Source organism: Zootoca vivipara, chromosome 6, assembly GCF_965207765.1.
Source record: "Zootoca vivipara chromosome 6, rZooViv2.hap1.1, whole genome shotgun sequence".
NCBI classification, from domain to species: domain Eukaryota; kingdom Metazoa; phylum Chordata; class Lepidosauria; order Squamata; family Lacertidae; genus Zootoca; species Zootoca vivipara.
In genome coordinates this window covers 82160897-82169347 of record NC_142589.1, presented here as the reverse complement: position 1 = coordinate 82169347, position 8451 = coordinate 82160897, and the positions used below count along the sequence as shown (strand labels likewise).

At 46.3% G+C, this 8451-nt stretch overlaps 1 protein-coding gene across 2 annotated transcripts in view; it reads right to left on the bottom strand.

Annotated features, from left to right (window-relative positions):
* Window positions 1-373: 373 nt before the first annotated feature.
* Window positions 374-8451, bottom strand: part of LOC132592277 (uncharacterized) — a 31491-nt gene continuing 23413 nt past the window's right edge. The window contains exon 6 of one of the 2 annotated variants that reach the window (XM_088672854.1): window positions 374-2651. The gene's annotated coding sequence lies outside the window, so the exon portion shown is untranslated. Of the gene's footprint in view, window positions 2652-7991; window positions 8352-8451 lie in introns of those variants that run through there. The other variant, XM_088672855.1, reaches the window with a different exon arrangement.

The window sequence follows — 8451 nt, the reverse complement described above, 5'->3', positions numbered from 1 at the left end:
TAGCTTTAACTATACGGACCTTGGAGACCAACTAAGTTTGTCATTACAATAGCTCATACCAATGACAAACTTAGTTGGTCTCTAAGGTGCTACTGGAAGGAATTTTTATTTTGTCTCCAATTCTAATTACACTCATTACAGATAGGGCTGCCAGACTCAATAGAGGACAGGACTTCTGTGCCTTTAATTGCTTGGAAATTAAACAAAGGGTCTGCTGGTTTCTCTTTGAGGTTTCCAGACTCAAAAGAGAGCAGGGCAATTAAAGGCACAGAAGTCCTGTCCTCTATTGAGTCTGGCAACCCTCATTACAGAATATCCTAAAAATTCAAATAAATATAGAAAGATAGAAAATTTTCTCATTACAAGTCTTCAGACAACCCTGCTAGTGATGTTAACTGCTTACAATGATCTTTCAGATATCGTATGAATTTACTCCAGTCCTTTTGGAATACTTGCTGGTTTTGGATTTTTCCTGTCAGTTCGCCAGTTATGCAAAACACATCATCTTCATCTGCCCCTCTTCTTTCATTGGTACTTCTTCTTGTTTCCATTTTTGGGCTAAAAGAATTATTGCCGCAGTTGCTGAAGACATAAACAGTCTTTTATCTTCCCTTGGTATCTCTTCGCCCACTACCCAATAGAAAGGCTTCTGGCTTTTTAACAAAAGTATTTTTAAACACTTTCTTTAACTCATTATATACCATTTCGCAGAAAGCCTATTCATTTGACTATTGTTTATTCATGTATTCATTTCATGATACTCATAGCCCTGTCCTTCCTCCAAGGGGCTCAAGACGGCATACATGGCTTTGTCTCCCCATTTCTCGCCCCCTCACAACAACCCTGCGAGGTAGGCTAGGCTGATGACATTCACGGAACCATAGAATTTCAAGAGTTAGAAGAGGCCACAAGGGTCATCTGGTGCAAGGGTCATCTTTTTGCCCAATGTAGGGCTTGAACCCACAATGCTGAGATGAAGTGTCTCATGCTCTACTGACTGAGCGCAAGATTGTAAATCACAGAACTGCATTTGGTGCTTGGCAAAGAAAGCAGAATATAATTGTGATAAACAAACCAGGGGCAGGGAACTTGCTCGGGGTTCTTACTTCTGTGGGGACCTGTTGTGCAACAATAAAGATAATGGTCTATTGACCCCATGGACCATAGCACGCCAGGCACTCCTGTCTTCCACTGCCTCCCGCCGCATGTCGTAGCTTCGAGAACACTGTCCAACCACCTCGTCCTCTGTCATCCCCTTCTCCTAGTGCCCTCAATCTTTCCCAACATCAGAGTCTTTTCCAGGGAGTCTTCTCTTCTCATGAGGTGGCCAAAGTCTTGGAGCCTCAGCTTCAGGATCTGTCCTCCCAGTGAGCACTCAGGGCTGATTTCCTTCAGAATGGATAGGTTTGATCTTCTTGCAGTCCATGGGACTCTCAAGAGTCTCCTCCAGCACCATAATTCAAAGGCATCAATTCTTCGGCGATCAGCCTTCTTTTGCTCAAATTACTTGGCTGGAATTTCCTCCTTTTACTGACTGCATGAACCCACGGGGGACTTGGACCCTGACGAGCTGGGCTGTTGAGTAGTCTCTCCTTATCAATTTTGCATTGAAAGCCATCTAATTAGATTTTAATTTGATCCTGACTTGTTTTTAGGAGGTAATTTAATTGTTGTTTGATTTTATATTAATGTTATATATTTGATGTTGGCTGTCCTGAGCCCGGTTTCGGCTGGGGAGGGCGGGATACAAATAAAAGTTGTTTTATTATTGTTGTTGTTGTTGTTATTGGAACATGACAATGGAAGAAAATACACTTATCAATTTGAAAACGACCATGATCCAGGCAGGTAAGATGAGATGAGGAAACAACAGTTTTGATACTGCCTTTTTTGCCAAAGGAGCTCAAGGTGCCATGCAGGTCGTATCCTCATAACGACCCTGTAACGTAGTTTAGGTTGAGAGGAAGTGAGTGCTTAAGGTGCAGGGATATCATTCCAGGTATCCCTGGTCTTCTTCCCACACACTAACTGCTACTCCACTCTGCCTTTCTCAGTGGTGTTTGCACCAGCTCTTTCCTCCCTCTATACTCGCTGGTCTTTCATTATTGTCTCCCCTGCTGTCAAAATTTAGACTGTGAGCTCTTGGGGCAAGGACCGACCGTCGTTGTTTATTAATGTGTTTTTCTGTTTATACATCACTTAACACTACATAAATCTTCCAGCATCTGCTGAGGGGGTAGATAGCGAGAATCCAAGAGGACGTTTGTTTCAGTGATGGCAATCTTTTTCCAGCCCAGTGGGCCATATTTCATCGGGAGAAACAAAGAAAGAAAACGGCGTACAGAGACAGGAACAGAAATTGCCCTTTTTTTAAAAAAAAAATCAAAATCCTCGGAGAGTAGAGATTTCACCAGGGGATACAATTCTGAGCAGCCCGAAGGCCCTGGCTGGGATGTTTCGCTGACGAGGGAGAGATGGGCAAGAGGAGACGCAGATGGCAACGTCTTGTTTTATGAACCTTAAAAATCGCACTCTCGGGGGGGATGTCGCCATTCTGGCTGTAGATTTTCTCAGGGGAAGGACCAGCCAGATGGGATTAGTCCACTCTGGAGAATTCAGCTTTTGGAGGAGATCTACACGAAGGGGAAATCCTGAAAAGAGAAATCAGAGCAAGATGCAGCTGTTTTTAACGAGGAACATCTGACAGCTCTGTTTACTCAGCAACTGAGAAAAGTGCAGTGCCCCATCTCGGTCGATTCTGTGGAATTTCGAAATCATCAACAGGGTAAGGTCATCCAAGATCATGAAGTACATGCTTGGTATTCCATCAGTTGCTTAGTTGCGTAGCATTTTAGGTCCCTGCTTAGTTTCCTGTTTTTGCCAGCTCTGTGCCATCATCTCAAGGCAGCTCAGAACTGGCAAACGTCGTGCAGAATTCGGATTCTGGGAAACCTAGTGCTTCCCCAGATTAACCTGTTTATTCATCCGTATTTGCTTGCACAAAACCTATGCGGGCATCAGACTATGTCTGGTATTAAGGATTTGGTAACACAATGAAGATCTTTCGTCCTGATTTGCCTGTGGCTTCTTCCTCCACACCTAGTGGAGAGCCAACCCCCTCCCTAGATTCTGCCACTGTGTTCCTCCCCCTGGGAGGCAGCCACATCCTGGAAGGGGGAAATGCCCACTCTCTTCCCCGGTCTCAGCCCCCATAGCCCCATGTCATCATCCTCTTCCTTTTCCCTGTCCGTCTCGGCCTGCCACTCCACTCCAGGGCCCAGCCAATGCCTCAGGGCCAGGATACTGTGCCACAGTCATAGTGACTGCAAACTCAGGGTCCAAACAGGAAAATGCTGCTTTATGCAAACCATTGTGCACTTGAAGATTTTAATGCTGTTTAATGTTTTACTGGTTAATTTTATTGCGTGCATCTGCTTAAACTGACTAACATGCACTGGGGTTGCTGGGCTGTGCGGGGGTAGAAATTCCATAATTTTTTAATTCTTTGGGGGCGGAGTTTACACAGCCCCAAGTTCAAGACATCTTCTGCCTGGAAACAAAAGTCCAGAAACTCCTGGGAGCTGAATCTGGCCATTACCTGCCAATCAACAGGGACATTCGCAGGGAAACCAAAATGCTTGTTTACAAAGCTATTGTACTACCAACCTTACTGTATGCTTGTGAAACATGGGCCGCTTATAAATGCCATCTCCAGTTCCTCAAAAGATTCCATCAGTGGTGTCTCCGAAATTTTTTACACATCACTTGGGAAAACAGGCGAACAAATATCAGTGCACTGGAAGAAGCAAAGATCACCCGTGTTGAAGCAATGATTCTTCAACACCAACTTCATTGGACTGGTCATGTTGTGCGGAAGCCTGATATCGCCTTCCAAAGCAAACACTCTATTCCGAACTTAAAAATGGAAAGCGTAATGCTGGTGGTCAACAAAAGAGGTTTAAAGACACTCTCAAGGCAAATCTTTAAAAATGTAGTATAAACACTGACAATTGGGAAACACTGGCCTGCGAGCGCTAGAATTGGAGAACAGCCTCTACCATGTATTGGACTTTGAAGAAGCACCAACTCAGGACAAAAGAGAGAAACGTGCTAATAGGAAGGCACACTTGGCAAACCCTCACCGTGATCAACTCCTGCCCGGAAACCAATGTCCGCACTGTGGAAGGACGCGTGGATCCAGAACTGGCCTCCACAGTCACTTACGGGCTCACTGTTAAGACCATGTTCATGGAAGACAATCTTATTCAACTACGAGTGATCGCCAATGAAGAATATTGGGAACTATCCTTAAAAGTAGCCTGTCCCAGTACTGGTGTTACAAATCTGAATGACCCTTCTCCGAGCCCCACATCTCTGTATAACTAGCTTGGGTTTGCGTCTCTCTGGTGTCATTCCAGGTTGTTGAGAATGAGGGCTTATCCGCACTTACCTTTTGGTCCACTCTTTCCGAGCAGAAGTTTGTGCTTTAATGCTCCATTTCTGAGCAGGTTCCCCCCCCCTTTGCCCCAAGCTTTCCCTGTGAAAACCTGTTCTTCAAAGCTGAATTGCAGCAAATGTTATTTTGGACTCTCCGCAGATTGATTCGCGTTTGCTCTGCTTGAGCTTAAAGAGTGGGTTTCCACAGAGAAAGCTCTGGAGCAAGATGATCGAGGGGGTGGAGCCGCTGGGACTTTTTAGTTTAGAGAAAAGGCAAGAAAGAGGCAACATGATAGAAGTTTATACAATTATGCTTGGCATGGAGAAAGCAGATGGAGAAAAAGTTCTCCCTCATAACACTAGAACTCATGGACACCCACTGAAGCTGAATGTTGGAAGATTCAGGACAGATAAAATAAAGTCCCTCTTCTCACAGCACAGAGTTAAACTGTGGAACTCTCTCCCACAGGAGGCAGGAATGGCCACCAACCTGGATGGCTTTAAAAGAGGATTAGACAAATTCATGGAGGGGCAAAGGGCTATTGATGGCTTGTTGTTTAGTCGTTTAGTCGTGTCCGACTCTTCGTGACCCCATGGACCAGAGCACGCCAGGCACTCCTGTCTTCCACTGCCTCCCGCAGTTTGGTCAAACTCATGTTCGTAGCCTCGAGAACACTGTCCAACCATCTTGTCCTCTGACATCCCCTTCTCCTAGTGCCCTCAATCTTTCCCAACATCAGGGTCTTTTCCAAGGATTCTTCTCTTCTCATGAGGTGGCCAAAGTATTGGAGCCTCAGCTTCACGATCTGTCCTTCCAGGGAGCACTCAGGGCTGATTTCCTTAAGAATGGATAGGTTTGATCTTCTTGCAGTCCATGGGACTCTCAAGAGTCTCCTCCAGCACCACAATTCAAAAGCATCAATTCTTCGGCGATCAGCCTTCTTTATGGTCCAGCTCTCACTTCCATACATCACTACTGGGAAAACCATAGCTTTAAGTATACGGACCTTTGTCGGCAAGGTGATGTCTCTGCTTTTTAAGATGCTATCTAGGTTTGTCATTGCTTTTCTCCCAAGAAGCAGGCGTCTTTTAATTTCGTGACTGCTGTCACCATCTGCAGTGATCAAGGAGCCCAAGAAGGTGAAATCTCTCACTGCCTCCATTTCTTCCCCTTCTGTTTGCCAGGAGGTGATGGGACCAGTGGCCATGATCTTGGTTTTTTTGATGTTACTAGCTATGAAAGCTATGGTCTGCCCCCACTGTCAGAGGCAAGAATGCTTCTGAATAACAGTTGCTGGAAACCACACAAGGCGAGGGTGTCTGTGTGCTCCACTCTTGCTTGCAGTTTTCCCACAGGCATCTGGTCGGCCAGTGTGAGAACAGGAGGCTGGACTACTAGGTGGCCCTTGCTTGGCCTGATCTAGCAGCCTCTTATGTTATTGGAAACCTGCCCTTTGCATTGGTGTTTCCCCTCAAGCAGCAAGTCCTCAAATGATGTCAGGAGCTGGGTGGCCAACTCCTTAATTTGCATCACTGACAGAAGGCTGCTTAACTGATGTAGATAAAGCCACCCCACCCTCAGGTCATGGAGCTTAGTGTGAATCTGTTCTTCATTAAGCAATAAAAATCTCTCTGCCTCCGCTCATTTTCATGCAAACAACTTCCACTCCGGGAAGAGCATCTCCTACCATTTTTAGAATTTATTGGATGGTGCCGGATGCCTACAGCGTGAGTTATTCTTTCTTCCTCTCTCTCAAGAGTGTTCGTTGACTGGAATTAATATTCCTGCCTTTTTAAGTTTGGGAAGCTGGACAGCCCACTGCAAAAAGGGCTAGTTTTAAAAAGCCAATTGGTCAATAGCAAAGGATCAGCTAGAACAGGCATCCCCAAACTGCGGCCCTCCTGATGTTTTGGCCTACAACTCCCATGATCCCTAGCTAACAGGACCAGTGGTTGGGGAAGATGGGAACTGTAGTCCAAAACATCTGGAGGGCCGAGGTTTGGGGGTGCCTGAGCTAGAAGGTTGTGAGAAGCCAAACTGTGGCTTGAGCCAAGAAGGACTAAAAAGCCACAAGATTGGAAAGAAACAGAGGGCACCGAGGTTGGCCAAGGGCAAATGGCGGACGACAGAGACTCATCCTGGGTGGCCCATAGCTTTGAGTCCTCATAGAGAGCATCCTTCGACACTGCTGGACCCTTCGGAATCCAAACTTTTCCTTTTGGGCTTTTTGGAAAAGGCGCTTTGCCCATGCTCACTTCCTGCCACCTCACAGCTGTTGGACCACTCAGAATGTGCAGTCTCCATTGTCCTGGAGTCCTCTGCCTTGCTTCTTGTTTGGCATACAGTAAGGTTGGTAGTTGGACGCGGGTGGCGCTGTGCTCTAAATCACTGAGCCTAGGGCTTGCCGATCAGAAGGTCGGCGGTTCGAATCCCCGCTGCCATTGTTCAGTCCCAGCTCCTGCCAACCTAGCAGTTCGAAAGCACGTCAAAGTGCAAGTAGATAAATAGGAAACGCTACAGCAGGAAGGTAAAAAGCGTTTCCATGTGCTGCTCTGGTTCACCAGAAGCGGCTTTGTCATGCTGGCCACATGACCCAGAAGCTGTATGCCGGCTCCCTCGGCCAGTAAAGCGAGATGAGTGCCGCAACCCCAGAGTCATCCGTGACTGGACCTAATGGTCAGGGGTCCCTTTACCTTTACATTTTAAGGTTGGTAGTTGGACGTGGGTGACGCTGTAGTCTAAACCGAGCCTAGAGCTTGCCAATCAGAAAGTCGGCGGTTCGAATCCCCGTGACGGGGTGAGCTCCTGTTGTTCGGTCCCAGCTCCTGCCAACCTAGCAGTTCGAAAGCATACCAGTGCAAGTAGATAAATAGGTATTTCTGCGGTGGGAAGGTAAACGGCATTTCCGTGCGCTGTTCTGGTTCGCCAGAAGCGGCTTAGTCATGCTGGCCACTAACACGGAAGCTTTCTGTGGACAAACTCTGGCTCCCTCGGCCTATAGAGCGAGATGAGCACCACAACCCCAGAGTCGTCTGCGATTGGACCTAACGGTCAGGGGTACCTTTACCTTTAAGGTTGGTAGTACAATAACTTTGTAAAGAAGCATTTCGGGTTTCTTGCGGAGATCCTGGTCCTCAAACACACTGCACTTCAACCGGGAGAAAGCTGCACCCGCAGAGCTCAGACGATGCTGGATTTCGGCATCAATGTCGGCCCTTGTGGAAAGGTAACTGCCCAGGTAGGGCAGTATCTGAAGAAGTGTGCATGCACACACGAAAGCTCATACCAATGACAAACTTAGTTGGTCTCTAAGGTGCTACTGGAAGGATTTTTTTTAATTTTGCCCAGGTAAGAGAAGTGATTGACACTTTCCAATGTTACACCACTGAGTTGGTGCCGCACTTTGGTTTTTTGGATGTTGAGCGATAGGCCAAGCTTTTGTAAGATGTGTACACACACACACACAGACACACACACACGTACTGTTTAGATGTTTAGTGATCCCCCCTCCCCATCCCCACCCCTCCCCACCCCTTCTCTACATAAGTGCCTGGAAACTTCCATTTCACTGTATCTGAAGAAGTGTGCATGCACACGAAAGCTCATACCAAAATAAAAACTTAGTTGGTCTTTAAGGTGCTACTGAAGGAATTTTTTTATTTTACTTCGATCCAGACCAACACGGCTACCTACCTGTAACTGTTTAGATGTGTTCATATATTAGTACTTGTAATAAAAAGTTTTTAAAAGTTTTTTTAAGAAGGAATGGAGGCAGGAACAATAAACAGAAAAGGCAGCCAGTTAATCAGTTATCTCGCCTCTACAGCAGCAGAACTCTGGAGCCAAGAATCCAAGCCTTCTTATTTGCTAGGCAGCTGGCGAACATGGACTGCAAGCAAAACAACTGGACAGCCTATAGGAAGAGGAGAGGGTACCCTGTTCAGAACTGTGTCAGGGAAGGGATGGGAAAAAATTCTAATCACTTTGCATTTGAAGACAAATGTACCAAATTT